The sequence below is a fragment of the Dipodomys spectabilis genome, unplaced genomic scaffold (assembly GCF_019054845.1).
Source record: "Dipodomys spectabilis isolate Male_0828 unplaced genomic scaffold, ASM1905484v1 ptg000059l, whole genome shotgun sequence".
Taxonomy (NCBI): Eukaryota; Metazoa; Chordata; class Mammalia; order Rodentia; family Heteromyidae; genus Dipodomys; species Dipodomys spectabilis.
This window is the reverse complement of record NW_024870736.1, coordinates 2,163,542-2,185,603: the sequence shown is the minus strand read 5'-3', so window position 1 is coordinate 2,185,603 and position 22,062 is coordinate 2,163,542. Positions and strand designations below refer to the sequence as shown.

The 22,062-nt window shown below is 44.0% G+C and overlaps 1 pseudogene; it reads right to left on the bottom strand.

The window, feature by feature from the left end:
- Nucleotides 1-1,021: 1,021 nt before the first annotated feature.
- Nucleotides 1,022-22,062, bottom strand: part of LOC122108425 — a 106,693-nt pseudogene continuing 85,652 nt past the window's right edge.

The window sequence follows — 22,062 nt, the reverse complement described above, 5'->3', positions numbered from 1 at the left end:
TGGAGCAGCCTTGGGATGTGTTCTTCCCACTGATGCCCAATGAAACCACTCAGATCAGCGTGAGGGGGTTTCCTAAACAAGACCTAATGTTCCTTGAAGATTGCTCACATGACTGCAAGAGTTTAGATAAGAGTTGTATCTGTTGCTAGGAAACAGTATCTCACCCTGTAACTTGATAAATGCTATTTTCTCAGAAGACTAACTATTCAGCATCTTTACCAAACACAGGGAATGTAAAGGGTGATTCTGAGAAGGTCTTTGCAACCAGTAGAGAATGGTGCAAGCGTTGCTGCTGCAGATGCTAGTGTCTACTCCTTTAACTCTTGGGTTTGGTGGACCTGCAGTGATGGCTCCAAGAGCAGCCTGGGTCAGCGGGTCAACCTTATGCATGGCTGTGCTCACGCCAAACAATGGGTCAAAACAATGACTTCCTTCTGTGTTTCTCTGATGGTGCTGACGACAAGACCCAGAGTTTTTGGGGTTCAGGTAAAAAGATGTTCTCAAAAGATGCAATATTCATGACAAGTACCCACAGTGACCAGTTGTACACTGCAGTTTCCCGGGCTTGTTTCCTTCCACACAGTGAGTGCATAGAGCACTCGAGCGAGTGCTGGAGAGCACAGGTGTGGCTGACTCTCTGCCCTTCAACAGAGGCAGGAGGGATGAACACAGTGGCAGGGAACCTGCTCCTCAGCAGAAGGCCTTGCAAGATTCAGAACATCACCCTAAGTGAGGGTAGCTGTTTGAGCAGAGTGGAACAAGGTCATGGCATTCTAAGAGTGTGGAATGTTCTGATAAGCAGCCTTTTCTGGGGGGAATAGGATGGTCTATAAGTAAACACTTATTAGAAATCTCAACCTTTTTCTTCATATTGTCAGGTCTTTTTTTCGGTTTTTCTTTTTTCTTTTTTGTTGATCATGGGGCCTGAACTCAGTGCCTGGGTGCTATCCTTTAGCACCCTACCACTAGAGCCAGAGCACCACTTCCAGCTTTTTCTGATTATGTGGTGCTGAGGAATAGAACCCAGAGCCTCAGGGCAAGTACTCTACCACTGAGCCACCTTCCCAGCCCCTTAAGTCAGTTCTTCAAGGCAGACAGTGACAATGTATAAAGCAGAAGGGATATAGGGTAACTGAATTTTCCCCTCTGAGATGATCATTTTCTTTCTCAACACACAGTAGAGAAACCACAGCCTAGTCCCTCCAGGTGAGTGGGAAGTATATTCTCAACAGAGTGCATGCCAACATGTTCAGGCCCAGAGAACCCAGTGAGTAGGGTTTCTACTCTGTTCTCCTCAGTCACTTCTCTCTTCTTTTTTGAGATAGTGTCTATTCTAACTAGGCCTTTGGTGTCAGCTACTGTGTATGGGCATCATAGGCACATACCACCATGCCCAGCCTCATTACTTCTTTTCATGCTTTCTGCCCTTTGAAGGTCAGCCAATAGCTCCAACATGTCTCTCTTCCATTCACCTCCTATTGACACCCTTTCTTGGTTCTCTCCATCTGGACTAACTGGAGCCATCTGTCTCTAGCCAGCATGCTGTCATGGTGGTCCATGTTCCTTCTTCCCAACTAGTTCCATACACATCTGCTTGTTACTAGGGAGTCTTTTCTGACTTGTGCTTTTCTCTTTTCCAAATAGCTGGACGTGCAGGACATTGAAAGGAATTCCATTCACACCCAAGAGTGTGAATGAGATGACTGACTCAAGGCTGTTAATGGTTTCCCACTTAAACACACAAGCAGTGGGCCAGGATCGGTGGCTCACACCTGTAACCTTAGTTGCTAAGGAGGCTTAAATCTGGAGTTTGGTAGTTCTAAAACCTGTGTAAGCAGACAAGTCTTGAGATCCCACCTTCAAAATAATCAATAAAGAAGGGCTGGAGGTATGGCTCAAGTGGTAAAATGCCATCTGAGCATATAATCTGACCAAGAGCTGTCATAGTATAGGTTACATTGTGCTGCTTGTAGCACAGGCTCTTTACTCCCATGTCCTAGGGATATCTGGCACCTCCCAGTCTGAACTAATAGCATTCTTCAGTTCTAACGATGCGTGTGTGTGTGTGTGTGTGTGTGTGTGTATGTGTATGCGCGCGCGCACATGTGTATGCACGGTCTCATGCATTTTGAATCATTTCAAACACAATGAACTCTTAAGAATTCTACCACTGACAACATTCAGCACAAAGACCACACTTCCAAAATGCCGTTTGACTACATGGTGTTTGCCTTTCTAAATTTACTTAGTATTTCCTCTAGTGGATCCTCATCCTCCCACACCAATGCACATCTACACAGTCCCGGATTATCGCTTACAATGAGCTTAACATTTCCTGGAAATAAGGATTCTTTAGTGCCAGATTTGGCATTTAATTGTTAGCAAATCCCCTTCAGCAATAATTCACACTGAGCTTAAAGATCTGGCCTAAATTAGGTAGGGCAAGGTGGGCCACAGCAGGGCAAAATGTACAAAACAGCACAGATGTGGTCCTGCTTCCTTCCCTATTTGCCACAGATGGTGACACATAATCCACCAAACCCCACTAGCCAAAATCCATTTTGGCTTCCAGGGAAACTGGTCACAGGCAGGAGTGGAAAGGGAATTGGGGGCTGGAAGTCCACTTCAAGGCCAGGTAGAGTACTATGGGACCTGGCCCAGTACCATCATGTGCTAAACTTGGTCCTCACAAGTAAGGGCAGAATGCCCTCTTGTCCTTGTAGGACTCCTGGGTCTCAGGGAAGCAGGAGGCTGAGACTGCGTCCATCCCTTAGACGTCTCAGATTGCTGGCCAAGTTTCTGAAAAACGTAGGAAACTCAGTAATCTGAGGTAGGTTTGCCAGGCTACAGGTGAAGAAAAGGTAGGAGCCTAAAACTTGGCATGGGATTTCTAGAAAGATACCTCCAGATTCACTCAGACCTTATGGGCTTATAGAAATGGCTCACAACTGGGTGTGGTCAGTGAGTATGGGCAAGCCGATGAGGGGACCGGCAACTTCCCTACAATATCATCCTATAGGGACAAATGGAGGAAAATAAACCCAACTGGGGCTGCAATGATCATCTACCTGATGTCTAAGTATTGGGTCTGAACAGAACTGAGTGGTAAACTGGACTGCTGCTCAGAGACCTGGACAAGATGGCTTAGGTATGTGAATTGAGGGATGAATGGAGGGATGGGTGGATGGACAGGAGGGTAGACTGCTACATCACACTCCATCTACCAGGAAGCACTCATAAAGGGACAGGACAGTCAACCATATGAACCCACTGACACTGGCCAGTCTTGGTTGCTGGCCAATCAATTCTTAGCACAACAGACACACACACACACACCAAGTGGCCATGGTTTGGTGGACACAGAGGGATAGCATATGAAGGTCAGTGAATGCCTGGCTTGTCAGTGGAGAGTACCAAGACTTAGCCACCGTGCTCATTTCCAAGGTTCTCAGCCTGTTGGCTCCTTGTGGCAAACTCACTGCTCTAATAGGAACAGGTGCTGCCTCCAGGCCTGCCTGCCTTGCCCTCCAGTCCTCAGAAGTCCCAAAAATGCTGGTCTGGAGGTGTGGGGGCCTAATGCAGGCAAAGCACCAGTACTGGAGGATCCCATTCATAGCACCGATAGAGTGCTGCAGAGCTTTGTAATGTCTTGAGCCTCCAAGGGAAGGAGGCACTGTTGGCACATGAGTGCAGCAGAGCTTCCTGATCCTCTCTGCCCAACAGCAGGTGTTCTGGCTTGAGCAGCACACAGGGATGGGGTATGAGGCTCCCTGGGGACAAGTACCCACCTGCAGGGGGTGGCTAGGGGAGCTACATCTACAGAGAAAGTGGCAGTAACTGGGGGGCTGTGTTCATTTATCAACTTCTCCACATTTCAGTTTTCAAAAACAGCTTAGATTTTAGGGTAAGTTTAGACATATAGAAAATTTACATAAGAGTGTTTCTCTGGACTGCCCCAGCTCTCCCTCGATTCACAGGTCATAAAACATATTAATCAAAGCCAGAACATTTTCACTGAAGCCATATTAGTCACTAAACACAAACCCATACCAACCTCACCAGAGCCTCCCTCTGCCCTTCTCTCACTCAGGAGTCCATCTGGTCCTGCAGATCCCTGCTCTGCTCCTCTTTGAGGGTCCACAGTTTCCACCACCCTTCCATCCTGGGACATCCTGAGGGATTCTGCTCTGCATTTGCTGTCTTGGTAGGTATAGACTGAGGGATGTCCATGGAATCTTCCTCTTTGGCTGGAGCCCACAGAGCAACAGATGCTACAGCCATCTCAGTGAATCACACTGTGGCACCAAGGTCGCCAAGCTCCATACTTGTTTGTGGTACTGGTGTTAGAACTCAGAGTCTTATACTTGCTAGATAGGTGAGCAATGCTCCTTTTTTCTGCTGGTCATTTTTCAGATATGGTCTTGCTTCCTATCCAGGTACATGCCTGAGCCTGGACCATCTACTTAAGGCTTCCTGTTGTAGTTAAGGTGATACGTGTCCCTAGCTTGAGAGAAGATTTCACCACTTTTTGGCCTGGATTGGCCTTGAATAGTGATCATCTAAATCTCAGCCTCCTAAGTAGCTAGGATTACACATGGGTTCCTTCCCACTCTAACGTGCCTGCCTTCTCATCCCTACCCACTCAGCAGTGCTTGCCAGCTTCTTTTCCCACAGGTACTCTGCAAATACAGAGAGTAGACACACATTTTTATCTTCATTGTACTCTAATTGCTCTATCTTCCTTCCTTGTAGACTCCCCAAGGAAGAGAGACCTTGAAACCTGGTGGTTTCTGCAAGTAGGTCCCCATGACACAGAGGGTGAACTGAACTGTGAACCCCTAAGGGAAGTCCTGCTGCTCCAGCTGTGGGCTGTCAGTTCCTTCTGCAACTCCCTCAGCTACACTCATTGTCCATGACACATGGTATTCCTATACTCCCCGCACTAATGTGTACAAAGACAGCAGCGTGCTAATTGGCCAAGGTAAATTTTGAGTGCTGAGTTTTGGAAGTGGAGGATTTGCACAATAGGTTGACTTGTTGCCCTGTGCAATCTGACTTCCAGGCCATCACTTCAGCAGGACTCAACAAAGAGGATTCTTCTCTGGGCCAAACTCTCTCAGTCAATCTCTGGAACTGAGGAACAAGGTACGTGTGATTGAGAAAACACAAACACAAGCTCTTATCATGGATGGACTAAATTAAATAGTTACAAAAAGAACCACAAAATTATACTAAACCCCACTCCCTACTTCCTTTTCCTATGCAATTTTGCTCCCTTATTGGTGGTGTGTGTGTGTGTGTGTGTGTGTGTGTGTGTGTGTGTGTGTGTGTGTATTCGCATGTGTGACTACTATATTGGTGGTGGTGGTGGTGTGTGTGTGTGTGTGTGTGTGTGTGTGTATTCGCATGTGTGACTACTATGGCCTGAACTCAGGGCCTTTGGCTCTCTACCTGGCTTTTTGGGTTCAAGGCTGGCACTCTAGCATTTGAGCAACAGCTCCACTTGTGGCTTTTTCCTGGCTAACTGTGATAAGAATCTCTTGGATTTCTCTTCCTACACTGTCTTCAAACTGCTATTGAGATATCAGCCTCCCAAGTGGCTAGTATTACAGGTGTGTGTTAGCAACTGGTGCATGGCCTCTCACTGCCACTTTAAAAGGGCAGCTTTTAGATTGTGAACTAAAAGAACCACTCTTATTTGAAAACTGGGTATCAGTATGATTTATGCAGATCTGGAGGCTCCTCACAGGAGGAATGGCCTCCTTCTCTTGGGAGGGATCACAATGCTCCATGAACCAAGTAGATTTGATTGAATGTCCCCAGAGAACATAGCAGATACACTGAGTAGAACAACAGCCAAGCCACAATTCCTTAGGACATTGTCTAAAATAATATTTTAACCAAGGTACTCACTGACGTGCTACCATAATCTTGGGAGACATAACAGTAGAGCAGCCATCTGGAGCCTGTCTGAAGCGGGTAGAGCCTGTTTGGAAGCAAGCCTTTTCGTTAGCCCAAACCACATCACAAAGAGGCAATACAGACACTCCTAGTCCAATAGCTAGAACTTTTACAGCTATAATAATAGACTTCTGGGACTGGGAAGGTGGCTCAGTGGTAGAGTGCTTGCCTGGTATGCATGAGGTCCTGGGTTCAATTCCTTAGCACCACATAAGCAGAAAAAGCTGGAAGTGGCACTGTGGCTCAAGTAGTAGAGCACTAGCCTTGAGCTGAAGAGCTGAGGGACAGCGCCCAAGCCCAGAGTTTAGGCCCTATGACTGACAAAAATAAAAAATAGCCAGGCGCCGGTGGCTCACGCCTGTAATCCTAGCTACTCAGGAGGCTGAGATCTGAGGCTAGAGGTTCAAAGCCAGCCCGGGCAAGAAAATCCGTGAGACTCTTATCTCCAATAAACCACTAGAAAACCGGAAGTGGTGCTGTGGCTCAAGTGGTAGAGCACTCGCCTTGAGCTGAAAAGTGCAGGGACAGCGCCCAAGCCCAGAGTTCAAACCCCACGACCAACCAAAATAAATAAATAACTAAATAAACAAACAAACAGACTTCTTAAACTGAATGAAAGTATTCAGCAAGTTTCTAAAATAAAATAAACAGGGAATTAGTAAAAACACTGCATGTGTGAGCAGATGAAAAAATTTACTATAAACTGCAATTTTCCAAAAAGAAAACTGTGCAAATCACAAAAACCAATATTTGTTAAAAATCCTCCTACCAGAAGTTGTAGACTGTGGATCTACCTACTGCAAGTTGCAAAGGCTTAACAACAGCCTGGATATCATGCAGGGCTGGCTGCTGCCCCCGGTTCTAGGTGACATAGCCAGAACTGCTTTGGTATTTGACTATTTTGGCTCTTGGGCACTCTGACCATTACATGCAGCATTTCCACCTTTTTCTCTTTGAAGACCTAAGGATCCTGCTGACTTTATGGACTTCTTGTATCCAAGCAAACAGAAAACTCAGGAGTGAACTTGGCGCCAAGATTGCCTGGTGCTGACTGAAGAGTAATGGACTAAGGGTTCTGACCTGACCTGATAGGAGGCTTTATACATTGAATCTGGAAACAACAGGTATTTCCTAAAGTCATATAAACTGGACTAAATCTCCTCAGGGAGACATGGAGCTAGGCTAGTTTAAGACATGAGGTTGGAAAGAAAGATCAGCAAGCACTCCAATGCCTGTATCCCATTATGTGTTGGTGCATGCTACTGCACAGGAGCTTCGAGAGCCAAGCAGGCAAGGGGAAGGTGGCCTTCACAGAACACAAGAACTTCCCATTAAACACAGCCAGTGCTGTGCTGGAGTTGTTTTACAGGCTTTGCAGTTCCAGAGAGGTTGATGCTATACTATATTGAGAATCTGCTTCTTCATCCCCACCCCAGAGCTGACTCTGAGTTCAGAGGTGGTTTCTTGTTCTGATTTAACACAGTGGAGCAAAGCATAAACTTACACCTACATAAATATAAGGTGATTCTTTCTAGGTAGTTTGAGTCTGACCATTGCAGAATAACTACAGCTTTTCACATGCAGAGTTATTAGCCTGGGCTTGACTGACAACAGCCATTGAGATACTAACTACTAGTTCCCCATCCTCTGAACACTATCAAGATGGGATACAGTACTGTGTCTTCTTGTCTCCCTCTCCCCTGCCCTTGGTGTGCCCCCCACAAATACTGGGGGTTGAACTCAGGGCCTTCTGCTTAGTTTGCTGGCACTTGACTACTTAAATTACACTTTAAGTCCTGTTTTCACTAGTTATTTGGGAGGCTGAATTTTAACAGACTTGTCTGCTTGAGCTGTCTTCAACCAAGATCCTCTGGATGGATCTCAGTCTTCTGAGTAGCTAGGATTACAGGTGTAAGCCACCTGCAGCCAGCTAGATTATACCGTAAGGAAGGAGGCTGGGAAGTGCATAAGGATCACAGGAGAACAGGGCTTGCAGACGCAGAGTCCAGCAACTGGTGTGAGGTGAAGTCTGTGAGGTGAGGCCGCCCTCACCTCAGCCTTGTCATATGCCCCCCAAGGTTGGTAAGGTTTTGCACTAGGCAAGAATTAATTCCTTTAAATGAACCAGCTACACTAATATCTAAGATTTCTAAATGAGAAGGCCCAAGGCACTGTTAGAAAGATCACATTGGGTTTAATGATAAAGCTGTGGTACATGAACACAAAAGAATTGAAACTGTCCTCGATACCATGCTTCTCCTATGATATATTTGTACATATAAAAAAAAAAAAAGAATCTAGAAGGGCACTGGTGGCTTGCGCCTGTAATCCTAGCTACTTGAGAGGCTGAGATCTGAGGATCACAGTTGGAAGATAGCCTGTGCAGGAAGTTGATGAGACACTAATCTCTAAGGAATCAAAGAAAAGCCAAAAGTGGCACTGTGGCTCAAGTGGTAGAATGCTAGCCTTGAGCAAATGGGATTCAGGGACTGCGTCCAGGCCCAGAATTCAAGCCCAAGGACTGGCCAAATAAAATTAAATTAAAAAAAAATTCTGCTCTCAAAGTCTAGGAGGAAATCAACACCAAGACTTCAACAGGATGGATGCATTGTTTTGTAACTGGAATTTCTATTTTTTCCTGGAATGCGAATGAAATTATGTCTCTAGCTCAGGGATCCATGCTAAATTAATCAGCTCCCCTGCTCAGAGGAAGGGGCCATGATGAAGTGTGAAACACAAGCTGAACAGAAAGTCAGTTGTTAAACACAGCCACCCTCCAAAGCTTTGTAGAAATGACCTGTCAGGAGAAACCTTCCAAGGCCACAAAGGTGTAGTATCATGAGCTATAAAAGTTCTGCTACAGTGTGTCCAGAGGTAGGAGACCATGATGGCCTAAAGAGGGAACTGTGTTCACAGCTTTTGTTAGGTATACATGTTTTGTTTTATGGTGATGGAGGTTGAATATATGGTGTGAGCACTGTCCCTAAACCGCTTTGTGCTCAAGGCTAGTGTTCCACCAAATGAGTCACAGCACCACTTGGGGCTTTTTCCGAGTAGTTTATTAAGGATAAAAGTCTCATGGACTTTCTTGCCTGGGTAGCTTGAAAATGCAATCCTCAGATCTCAGCCTCCTGAGTAGCTAGGATTATAAGCATGAACCATGCCGGTCATGGGGCCTGAACTCTGGGCCTGGGCGCTGTCCTTCAGCTCTTCAGGTCAAGGCTAGAGCTCTACCACTGGAGCCACAGTGCCACTTCTGGCTTTTTCTGCTTATATGGTGCTGAGGAATCGAACCCAGGGCCTTATGCATGCAAGGCAAGCATTCTACTGCTGAGCCACCTTCCCAGCCCATGGTGCCTGGTTTTTATATGCATATTTTATAACTTAAAATTAAAGCTCACAAACATTAAAACATGTACAATGCATCATACTCAATTTGTCTGTGAACTGAAGTAAAGGCTATGTTAGGTATGGTAGGGAAGGAAAGATTTGCCACAGAGTTAGTTTTTGAAGACATTATCATTCAATAGAATTCCTTCTGAGAAGAACATTTACAAGGTCAGGTATCAAGTAAGACCCTCATGGAAGAGTGTAGGAAATGTCTGGGGAAACGAGGCAACAAGGCCCAAATTAGGAGTTAGTTTGCTGCCTTCCTCAGCTTACTCAGCTTTAAATTTGAAGAAGGAAGGATCAAGTGGGAAGAGGTCAGGATCTAAGAGCTGTTTGCTGGTTTGTTTTGCTTTCTCTCCAAATCCTCTAATGCAGGCCTGCTGAGTAATAGCCCCTTCTTTTGGAAACTCCTCACTTCTGTGGAGAGGAGCTTGCTCTTGGGTGCTTCAGACACTTAGTATGCACATATCAAAAGTCCAGTGCTATAAATGGATCCCTAGCCACTCTGTTTTTATCATTGATGTAATGGCCGTTTCATGACAATGAATCTGCAAACTAGCCGTCATCAATTCCAATAGTGGAAATAGCAGTCCTAGCAAGTAGACAGGTGTTAGTTGGCCTCCGTTTTCACTTTGCTTCCCTTCCCTTCTGGCTATTTGCTACATGAGGATCTTTGCCTCAAAAGGTTTAAAAAATCTGAGACATGACACCACAGAAACAAGCAAAAAATGTATGCAGAGAAAGATTTTTTTGTGCAAAGTCCATCTTATCCATATAAAGTTAATTAAAATAAACCAAGTAAGAGAAAGCTTAAGTGAATCTGTGCTAATTATTTTTCTGATTCTTCGCTATTACGTTAAGAAAAATTCTCACTGACAAAAATACATTTCCTCCAAGCAGCAGCAACGCAGGTTTCACAGAAACAGGATGTGTCTGTTTCCTATAATATCAGCTGAGCCTTTTGTGGGGAGCCCAGAGAAGAGCAGGAAAGTGGGAGGCTGGGAGCAGAAACAGGAGTGAGGAGCTGGTGAAAACAAGCATCTGTAAAGTCAGCTCAAAGTGCACGAGATGAGGTTGCTACTTCAATGTCTGGATCTATCTTTTCTCTTTTTCTTATCCCAGTAGGACACGCCTCAGCACTGTCCAGGTCAGTGACTGGACACTGGAGGGAGGAGCAGGCTGAAGAGCAGCAAGATTGGTGAGAGAAGCTCCAAGAGGCTCAGGAGAGGACTCAGGTGGTCTCATGGAAGATGTACAACGTCACCACAGAAGACAATGGTGTGTGTGTGTGTGTGTGTGTGTGTGTGTGTGTGTGTGTGTGTGTGTGTGTGTGTGTGTGTGTGTGTGTGTGTGTGTGTGAAACGTAAGGCTTAAATTCATGTAATTCATCCTGGTTTAACAATGAGCAGTGTCCACACAGACACACACATACACACACACAGACTGTGTGTGTGTGTGTGTGTGTGTGTGTGTGTGTGTGTGTGTGTGTGTGTGTGTGTGTGTGAAACGTAAGGCTTAAATTCATGTAATTCATCCTGGTTTAACAATGAGCAGTGTCCACACAGACACACACATACACACACACAGACGTGTGTGTGTGTGTGTGTGTGTGTGTGTGTGTGTGTGAAACGTAAGGCTTAAATTCATGTAATTCATCCTGGTTTAACAATGAGCAGTGTCCACACAGACACACACATACACACACACAGACATGATTTTCTCATTGTCTACAGCAAAATTATGTCCACTGATCAAGGCTTTTATTTCAAGTCAAGAAAGAAGTTAGTGCCTTCTAGTACCACACCACAAAACTGAAATTAGAGACCCTAGAATAATAATGGAATTATAACATTTCAAACCATAGGCATGTTATTCTGGAAGCAGAGATGGGGAAGACTGAGGTCCAAGGCTAGTCTAGGCAAAGTGCTACCAATAAGACCTTATCTCAACAAACACCCCTGGCTTGGTGGTTCATGCTTGTAATCCCAGCTATGTGAGAGGTATAGGTGAGGGAACAGGAAAGCTCAAAAAATATTTAAGTATTTATACTTAAATACTGGAAATATGGATCAAATGATAGCTTGCTTAGCCATTATGAGGCTTTGAGTTCAATCAAATCCTAGTACTATCAAAAACAAACAAAAACAGGTATGTGTTCATTTGCTTGATTTGGATAACTATACAATATATACAGCTCTTGAAACAGATTGTATGTATGTGGTAAGTGTAAGGATTCTTTCCTGTCTTATAAAAAATACTTAGGGGCTGGGAAGGTGGCACAGTGGTAGAGTGCTTGACTTGCATGAATGAGGCCCTGGGTTTGATTCCTTAGCATCACATAAGCAGAGAAAGCTGGAAGGGAGCTGTGGCTCAAGTGATAGCTTGAGATGAAGAGCTGAGGGACAGCACCCAGGCCCAGAGTTTAGGCCCCAAGACTGACATCATCATCATGATTATCCTCCTCCTCCTCCTCTTCCTCCTCCTCCTCATCATCATAAAGAAATACTTAGAACTTGGGGAAGATAGGAGAAGTGAACACTAGGTTCACTGGCTGATGAATAAGAGTAGGGGGATGTTCATTCATTTTCTATTGCATACCTTCAAGTTCTCTCTGTAGTTGCTAGGCTGAACTTGAAGAAACTGTACTGGATGTAATAAAAAATTAAAAATTTCTCACGTGATCTAGAGTAATTGTCACAAGGTCTACTCAGTTTATTTTAGAGCTCAGCAACAGCAGTTACTATATGGTAGGGAATGCATCCCTACTTCAGGATTGAGGTCAGCAGGTACAGCACAAGTACCAGACAGCTGTACATTATCTGTAGAGCACTCTTAGCCAACATGCCTGAGCATGTGCTGGGTGTCAGCCTTAAAATCAGTTATTTGCCTCTGAAAAGCAGTCATTTATGTCAGACCTATAGAAAAGGCAGATGAGTTCATTAACTCTGCTACCAGTGCCTTTCAGAGGAAAATGACAGTCCGTGAAGCCTTGCAGGGCTGTCCTGTTCAGAGCTAGTACTTGGAAAACCAACCCCAGCCCTGACACAAACACATTGGCTCTGCATACCTGATTGCATCTGCCATCTTGGTGCTTTCTCTCTTCCTGTCATCCGTGAGACACCCTATGAAGTAAATGAAGTCCTGGCCACAACAGAAGAGCTGTCCATTGCGTTGAGCAGCACCAGCTTGCTGTCTGTAGTGGTCATGTTCAGGGCACTCTGGACTTCTTTCATCACCTGGAAGTCACCACAAGTTCCAGTGAGAAGAAGTACTTTGGGTACAGACTACTATAACCATTTTACTATTTGACAACCAAGACTATAGAAAATGCATCCCTAGTCTGATGTGCTTTGCTTTGCCCAGCCTGCACATTGCTTATTTTCTGGAAGCAGAGGTGCTGGGCACAGAGTACACTGTAACTATGTAGCATCAAGAACAGCATAGAAAAGAAAGATCCATGCATCTCCATGACTGGAGAGCCTTTTTGACTCTAGGTTACCAGGACTGGGTATTTCTACAGTTTGAACAGCAGGTGGCATATTCAACCACTTTTAAAAAAGTGAGTCCAGTCACATCTTTTTTTTTTTTAAACTTTGGACAGATACCTAAATGATTTGCTGCCAAAGTATATGGAGTGAAAACTCATGATGGAAAAGTGTAAGAGGGCACTAAATCATTTAAAATGATCTTGGAAACATGAAAAAATCACCAGTAAAGGGACAGAAGTCTAGAAATGTACCAAGAATCAAGCCCTGAACTGCTTGCTCTGGGTGAGCAAGGCTAACACACAAACCTTCAGTCCGTTGCTTTCCTTTTCTGGAAAACAATCTGCTCCAGCTGTGTACAAAGGAAAATAAACAACATTAGAACTTAAAACTTTGGTGAGTCCCAGTGCAAGATGATATATCCAATTGTAGAGCCTTCTGAGCACTGGGTTTTGAACAACAATCTCCTAAGCAACAATCTCCCTGGCCTTTGCAAGCTGCCTTTTGAGGTACTAGACAATGAGTATGCGTAGAAAGTCCCCTTGCTGTGTGCTCTGCCACAACCCTAAGACCATCAGTGTTCTAAGATGGCAGGGAAACTCCTCACAGGACAGAACCCGGTCATTGTTATCTTGCACAAACAAGAAACCTGTCAAGATGAGAGCTACAGCAAAGCCGCAGCCACTGCAGATGAAGAGCTACTGACCTGGGAGGTGGCCCGAGGACAGAGGCACTGCTGCCTCCTCCTGGTTAGAGCCAAAGTTCCCACACCAGTAGACTGAAGTAGATGCCCAGCACATGCCTACTGCCCCATGTCAGTGCAGCCAGAGTGATTAGCAGCCAAGCTGCCAAGTCCCCTCTGCTTCCCACCTCCTGGGCACATAGTGGACTAGCTCAGAAGGAGGTTTCAGAAGAGCATAAAGAGCCACACAGCAAAGCAGGCGTGGAGAAGCACAAAGTGCACAGCAAGGCACATCTCTCACTTCTGGGTTTAGAGTTATTCTCAGATGATTCTGTGGATAACAAGATGTGGGTGAAGCCATCTTGCTTCCTGATGAGAATATCTCTGTATCTGTAGGCACTCTCTGTCTGCCTCACACTGAAAGGAAACCACTTGTCAAAAGGCTGGTCTCTTCTGTCGTCAAGAAATTTCCTTTTCCCAGCTGTCACTACTGTTATCAGATGTCTATATGTTGCTTGTTCCATTGGCTGTTAGTTCCTCCTTGTTCCATTGGCTGTTAGTGCATCCATGAACGGAGATGTACCTGCCAAGAGTTTGAAATCACAGTGAGATCACTGTGATGTCCTATCACCAGTTCTCTCCCAGTGTTACCTCAGAATTAGACCAGAATGCTGGTTGCAAACCCAGGACTTATTAACACAAGTCTGTCAAAATCAGAACCTTGACAAAGCCTACTTCAAAGATATCTTTCAGTTTCAATCTATGTCTGACAGAAAATCCACCCCTTACTTATTTGGTCTAATATGTACGGCTATAAACTTGGAGAGTTTTAGAGGATGAGATTAGAGAATGGGTCTCTTGTAGAGTATCTGCTATAGGTCTGACAAGTTGGAAGGAATAAGGAAACAGCCTAAAGAAATAGGAATACTTAGGCCAAAGTGGTCAAAAAACTTCTCTAATGCAAGAAGGTCCTGCCAACAAACCTGTCCTTGCAGGGCCATGTCCTGGTGTGGTGGGGCCACGTTAGACTCTGGTCTCTGTAGAGCAGCACACGTCAGGGCTTCTTCCACGGCCTAGGAAGTGACTTAAAAAGGCTACATACATCAAGGGGCTCTCTTCCTCCCCACCCCCCCCCCCCCACATTCTACCAGTGTTCCCTCATGACACAATTCCTCAATGCCAAACTGGGTGCTTTTCCCATTGGGTTCAGAAAATGCCTAGACAGCCCCGCCCTTTGGACAACTGGAGAGTGGCTTGGCCAGGCAGTCACTGAAGGATCCTCACAGGCAGCCCAAAACTTAAGAGCAGACATTGCATGCATCTTCACTCACCCAGGAAGAAAGTGCCTTTCACACTACCACCTGCATCCACCTGCCAGACAGGATGAAAATCGACCCTGCTCATGAGTGGGACAGGGGCATCAATCTCTGTTCAGCATTAGAATCCCCTGAATGTCCTGGCCAAGTGAGACCAAGGAAATAGACTCTTTAAGGATCTGGGCAAGTACCTAGACTTCTGGTAGCCCTGCCTGAGGACCAATGAGGCAGTGTGGGTGGAAGAGATGGAGCGGTGGACAGAGTGTGTAGTTAGAGGCTCAGGATATCAGGGAGATGGAGAAGAAATTCTGGAAATGAAAAGGTCAACAAACACCTCATGGGATGCATCAACAATAGCATATCAAGCAGAAACAAATATACTGTTTAAAGACCAGGTTGAAGAATTATGATCAGATAGCAATAAAATTAAGCAATTCTGACCACAATGTTCAAGGCTTCTGAAATGAGACAAAAACCACAAAACTGGTGTAGAAAAGGGAAACAAGATACGGAATTAAGGCATAGAAAATGGTCAAACTTACATATGTCATTGAGGACCTGTGTCTAGAATATTTAAAGAACTGGGGTTTGTGAGTCTTTTTCTAGTGGTTTTTTGAAGATAAGAGTCTCACAGAATTTCCTGCCCTGGCTGGCTTTGAACTGTGATCCTCAGATCTCAGCCTCCTGAGTATCTAGGATTACAGCCTTGAGCCACCAGCACCCAGCTAATTTTGAGCTCTTCTAAGATAGACATTTAATGCTATAAATTTCCCTCAGAATTACTTTAGTAGCTCACACCTGTAATCCTAGGTACTCAGGAGGATGAGATCTGAGGATCACAGTTCAAAGACAGCCCCAGAAAGAAAGTCTGTGAGATTATTTCCAATGAACCACCAAAAGGCAGGAAGTAGAGCTGTGGCTCAAGTTTTAGTGTACTAGACTTGAGCACAAAGATCCAGGAGAGTGCCCAGGCCCTGAGTTCAAGTCTCAAGACCAGCATGCACATAGGCATGTACGCACACATGCACACATGCAAACATGTACCCACACTCACACGCACACACACATACATACACACATACACACAAACACACCAATTGATTTAGTGCTGATTATTACGGTGCATATTATTATTACAATGGCATGTTATTTTAAAACTTTTACTCAGGTTACCTTCCTAATTCTTTTTAGCTGCTTCTTTAATCTATGAATTATCAAGTTACAGACTTACCAAATATTTTGGAAATTTTCAAGGATGTTACTGATTTTTAATATAATTCTACTCTTATCAAGAGATCACATACATGGTTTCCATTATTTGCAATAACTAGTATATGTCTGAGACAAGCAGAAAAGGCCAGATAAGTTGATGTTGGGTGCAATGAACCCCAAGTAAGTATTCAAATGTTTTTTCTTTCTTGCGATCATTTCTAACATACTTATAAGATGATTTCTTTGCTGCTTTGTATGTCCCTCCCCTACGGTATAACCCCTGCTTTCATTGTATTTGATGTTGGTATAATTTGTGGAAGGGAAAAAACAAATTGCTTAAATAGGGATACAGGTGGACCCATTGCAACAATGAGATGTACAAGATGTTATGTGAAAAAATGAACTTTACCACTTTGGCAGGGGCGGGGCAGGGGTGGGTCTGGGGACTGAGAGAGGAGAAAGGAAGGGTTGGGAAGGGGAAACAAAGGAGGAGGCAATAATGCTTGATAAGAAATGTACTCATTACCTCGTCCATGTAATTGTAACCACTCTGTATGGTATTTTGACAATAATAATTCTATATATAATTCTATGTAATTCTATATATATATAATTCTATATATATATTTCTATATATAATCTATAATTATATATATAATTAGATATTATATATGCTATATATAATTACATATATTATATATAATTATATATAGAAATATATGTGTGTATAAATGTGTGTGTGTGTGTGTGTGTGTGTGTGTATATAGATATATATGTGAGATCACATACAATGAATCTTCTTAAATCTGAAATTATTGAATAGACCTGTCTGACCTAATCACACGTTCCAATGCACTTGAGAAAGATGGGTGTCTGCTGTTGTAGGGTAGAATATCCTATAATTATCAGTTTATGTTGGTTGAGAGTGTTGCTCATGTCTGCTATATTTTTGCTGATTTTCTGCCTATCTACCATTACACAGAGAGACATTAAATCTGATACTGTGCAACTGTGTACTTCTCCTTAGAGTTGTTTTGTTTCATGTGTTCTGAAGTTGATTTTCACTAGTTGACTAGAAGGACGAACTTCCTCAATGATTTGTGCCCACCATTTCTGACATCCCTTACCCTAACAGCTCCATTCACAGTTTGCCCTGGTGCTAAGTCTTTGCTTTTGGGGAGTCTCAACTTTATGTTTCCTTTCTGGTTCTTCTACCTTATCAGGACCTAAGTTTTCTTGGCTTCTCTGCTGCTCCTCCCTCACCCAAGGCTGTCAAAAGCAAAGCCCAAATTCACATTCTTCTGGTTACTCTGGTTTTTGGATTCCATTGATTTTTTTTTTCCTTTTGAAAACTCAACTTTCAGTTTCTGAAGACATTTAAAATACCTTTTTTCCCTGTGTATTGGGAAAGCTGTTTTTCATGGGCTCCCTATCAGCCACATTGCTAGAAATAAAATGGAACTTGTTGGTTAACAATTCCAAGTTCCCACAGGTCCCTCCCTGATCCAGAAGCAATAAACACAGTGAGCACAGCTGATGAGGACCCATGCTGGCCTGGCATTCAGGCTCATCTACTAGCAGGGTGAACTCAGCAGCTTCCTTACCATGCTGTGCCTTAATTTTCTCATAGTGAAGAGCCTTACCACAGAGACAGGCCTTGAGAATGGTGATACAGGTCTTCTCATTGCCTGATGAAAGCTGCAATGAGCAACAGCACCCCTTACTCAATGGTCCCTTCATTCTCGCCGCCATGACATCGCAGTGAACACAGCCTGTGCTTGCAGTGACGGAGAGGATGAGTGACGAGCCAGTCACTGAGCATGCACCTGCTGCCATGTGGATAGGCTGAGCAGGCCAGAATGCAAGCAAATGCTGAGCTGAGGAACATCGTCAGTACACAGGCCCATGCACACACAATGAAGAAATCAGAAAACAAGAGTGAGTATAAATAACAGATTTTAAAATTTTATACTGCTTAGGGAGGACAGTTATCGAGTGTCCGAACAGCCATCTGAAGACAATAGTCCTGGTTATTAAAAATCACAGAGTTGTACACATGTTCACCTCCTTTGTGAAAATCATGCTTATTCTCTCTCCAGGAAACAGGGCTGTCTGCAAAGCCTTGAACTGACAAGGTAACTCGTGGGTCCAGGTTTGCCTCATAGAAGTAATGACTGAAAAAGACAGATCATCCTTAACAAAACAGAAGATGGAGGAATTTCCACACTTAAATTTTAAAAAATCTATTCAGGATGTTCTAATGCTCTTACAGTTTGGCTTTAACTTATACAAACTAGCAGATGCAGAGTAGGTTCCTGATGCTATCTTGTAAGTTCCATAAAGATCAACACACTACACACAAAACAAAAGCTACAGTTCTCCCCCTAATTCTGGAACATCACTGAAGACTCAAAGAACCATGTTAGGAGTACAGCTAACACTTGTCTAGTGTGTGCAAGGCCTATGCTTGAGGCTCAGTGCCACAAAACAAACCAACAATGACAAAAGAACCCAAATCACAAAATTCAATACACTGTATAAAAGGATGGTTCCCTCCCAGTAAAAGTAATGTTTTCAGTCTGATTAGTGGAATGTCAAAGAGTAATTCACCAAATTTGTCAAAAATTGTCCTTCTTCTTGTATAAAACCAAAGTACTAAGCTAATAAATAGTAAAAAAAAAAAAAAAAAAAAAAAGAAAAGAAAAAAAAAAGAACAGCAGCAACAACAACAACAAAAAAACCCAGATTATTGAGTTCAAAAGAGTAAAACCCCCAGGGGGCCGGGAAGTTGGCCAGTGTTAAGAGTACTTGCCTTGCATGCATGAGGCCCTGGGTTCCACATAAGCAGAAAAAGGTAGAAATGGCGCTGTGGCTCAAGTGGTAGAGTGCTAGCCTGAGCTGAAGAGCTGAGGGACCCAGGCTCAGAGTTCAGACCCCACCACCGAACCAAAAAAATAAAAAAAATAAAAAAACCCAAAACAGTAAAACCCTCCCAGGCACAAGTGTCTCAAACTTGTAATACTGGCTACTCAGAAGGCTAAGATCTGAAGGAATGAAGTTTGAAGCCAGCCTGGGCAGAAAAGTTGACAAAACTCCATTTACACGAACAAGCCAAAATTAGGGCTGGAAGCAGAGTAAAAATGGTAAAGTGGCAAGCTGAAGAACATGAGTTCAAACCGCACTGGTGACTAAGACAGGGGTGAAGACTTTAATATGAAGGTATTTTAAAAGTAAGACCACAGAAAACACTAGACAGGATAATTCTCTGTCCTCACATTAGACCCAATGCACACATTATTTATACACGACCTCCCACATGACAAAAAAACCCACAAAAACACACACAAAAAAAACCCCTACCACTCTATTCAACCCTTAGCATACTGTTAGTGCTTAGTGAGTCAAAGATTTTCAGTGCTGGATCAAATCTTAGGTACGTTTCGGTTGATCAACTCTCTTCTACCCTATTTCTGTCCACACCATTTCAAATTAAGCATTCTGTACAACTCCAGTACTAAAAGTTAAATGTAATTCAACCTACAGAACTCTGCTCTGTTTTTGAATGATGTTCTAACTTTGATTGCATCAAAATGGCTCAGGTTGGAGAAGTAGGAGAAAGAGGCTTGTCTGCTCTGAGCCTCTGCCTCCTCATTAGGAAATGTGACTTGCTCTAGCACATTCCTCAGCAAAGATGACTAATCCAAATGAAACATAACATTTCGATGCTTGATCCCAAATTAAGAAAAGGGGCCTGCCTTGTGCTCAGCATGCCACCATGGCACCAAAACAAAGTAAAAAAGGTGCTTACCACAGCTGTTCCAGCAGGACACAGATCTTCTCTGGAAGGATGAGGCCAGTGATTGTACACAAGCAAGCCCTGGCCACCACTGAGTTTGGCTGGTAAAAGCAGAAAGTTGATACGAAATTATGAGGCTCGTTATTTATACCACAAAGCAAACACAGAGATGATTTCGGAACTACCGTGAACTCACATCCTAGGGAATGCATGTCTAACAAAATAAAACAGCAGGCCAGAGCCCTGCCTGATTCCCAAATGTACATACCTATAGGTCTGCATTATAGAAGGCTGTGCCCAGTCAGTCAAAGAGCTCTGGACACCGCAGGATGACTCTGGCTCTCTCTCCCTTGAGCTCACTGCTCTGCAGCACCAGACACTGCAAACCATTCACTGTGCTCTGCTCTACTTTAGGATGATGCTTCTGAATTTGGTGTTTGGAAAAAAATGACATCACCGTTGGCTCCTCTACACCTTCAAACATATACAAGACTATATGAACATATATGAACATCACAAACAACTCTAGTGAATCCCCGGCAGTAACTCCATTCCTTTCAGAACCATGGGAAACTGGTAGAATTAACATAGCAGCTGTGCAAAACTGTGTTCAACTTAGATGATTAAATCTGCTATCTGTTGCTTGTGCCACAATTTTGTAAACACTCACCTTCTTTGATGCTTTCCTGGCAACACACAGTACTTTCAGACCTGCTCTGTATTCCTTTCACTTGCTCCAAGAAGAAAATTTCAACTCTAAACATGAAACCCAAGTGTATGAACATTAGTGAACTACAGTATGATCTATACAGGAAACACAAGAAGCATGAATGGCAGCTTCCCATTGAAAGACCAGGAAAACCTGTTTCTTTTCAGTGACGGCTGTGAAGGCAGCAACCTTGAGGTAAGAATAGGGCCTTCCACAGGACAGGGCAGGCCTGCTTACTGCCAAGTGCCACAACTTCTGTCTTCCTCCCACACAAGACAGGCTCCCAGCCCAGTAGAAAGCTTCTTGGCTATTGGGGTCCATTCCATGATGGAACCTTCTGCAAGTGCCAACTCTCATGTGATGGTGAATTTCAGGTGCCATGTTAAGTGGAGAACAGGTAAAGCATCACCTTTGGGTGTGTGTGAGGGTTGCCATGGCAGTGGAGGGACTGCCCTCGATGGAGGTGTGCATCATCTGGCTGGCTGGGGGCCCAGGACAAGCAAAGGGGGCAGAGGAAAAGGAAATTTGATCTCTCTTCTGTAGACAGTACATTCTGGAGTACACACATCCTTTCTACAATTAATTAAGAATATAACCATTACATAACTGCAAATAGAAATCGAACTTCTCTGTCCTTGGGACTCCAGGACTTGTATCCATGGTCCCCTAAGTTCTCAGACCTGTGGCCTTCGATTGAGGAACACCAACAGCTTGCCTGGTTCTGAGGCTTCCAGACTTGGGTGGGCATTTCTAGTCTCTAGCTTACAGATGGCTGTGATCCACTTCTTGTCCTCTACATGGTATAAACAGTTTCTCCTGCCTGTCTCTCTTCCCTAGGATGACAACTACCATACACTATGGGCAACTGTTCCTACTGTTAGGAATGAAATCCTTTGTCTTGGATAGGAGTTGATACTTTATTAGCTGGCAGACTGAATCTCAGACTCCACACAGATCCTGAAAAGCTCTGAAAGCAGTCAGCAGGCTTAGGAGCAGAAAGCCACATAAACCCCATTGCAGGGAAGACTTCAAGTGACAGTGACTTATGTAAACTTCTCCCCCTTCTGCCTACCTCATGCTTCACCAAAAGACACGGATCTTCACTGAACTAGGATCCAGGGAAGCAACCTTGCTTGGCTGTGACCAAAAGTCTCCCACAAGGAGCAGAAGGACGTGTACATCTCCACAGTAGAGCCACATGCTTCCCCACCCCCCAAACAAGAGCACTGCACCATTATACTTCCTCATGACTGGGCCAGTAGAATTGTGTAGCTGCCCAAAGACACAATGTTTAGATAGGAGCAATGGGAAGCAGATTAACAAACGTAATGAACAAACCTAAAGAACATCAAAATTTGAACTAAATTTAGTGTTGTAGTCAGCCACAAGTTACAAGTTTGAAATGACACTTAATGGTACAGCTGTGTTACTGCCTACTAGCAATGAGCAAACAGATCACACATACCTCTATAACTAGTGGATATGTAAACATTCTGGCCAAGAATTGAAGG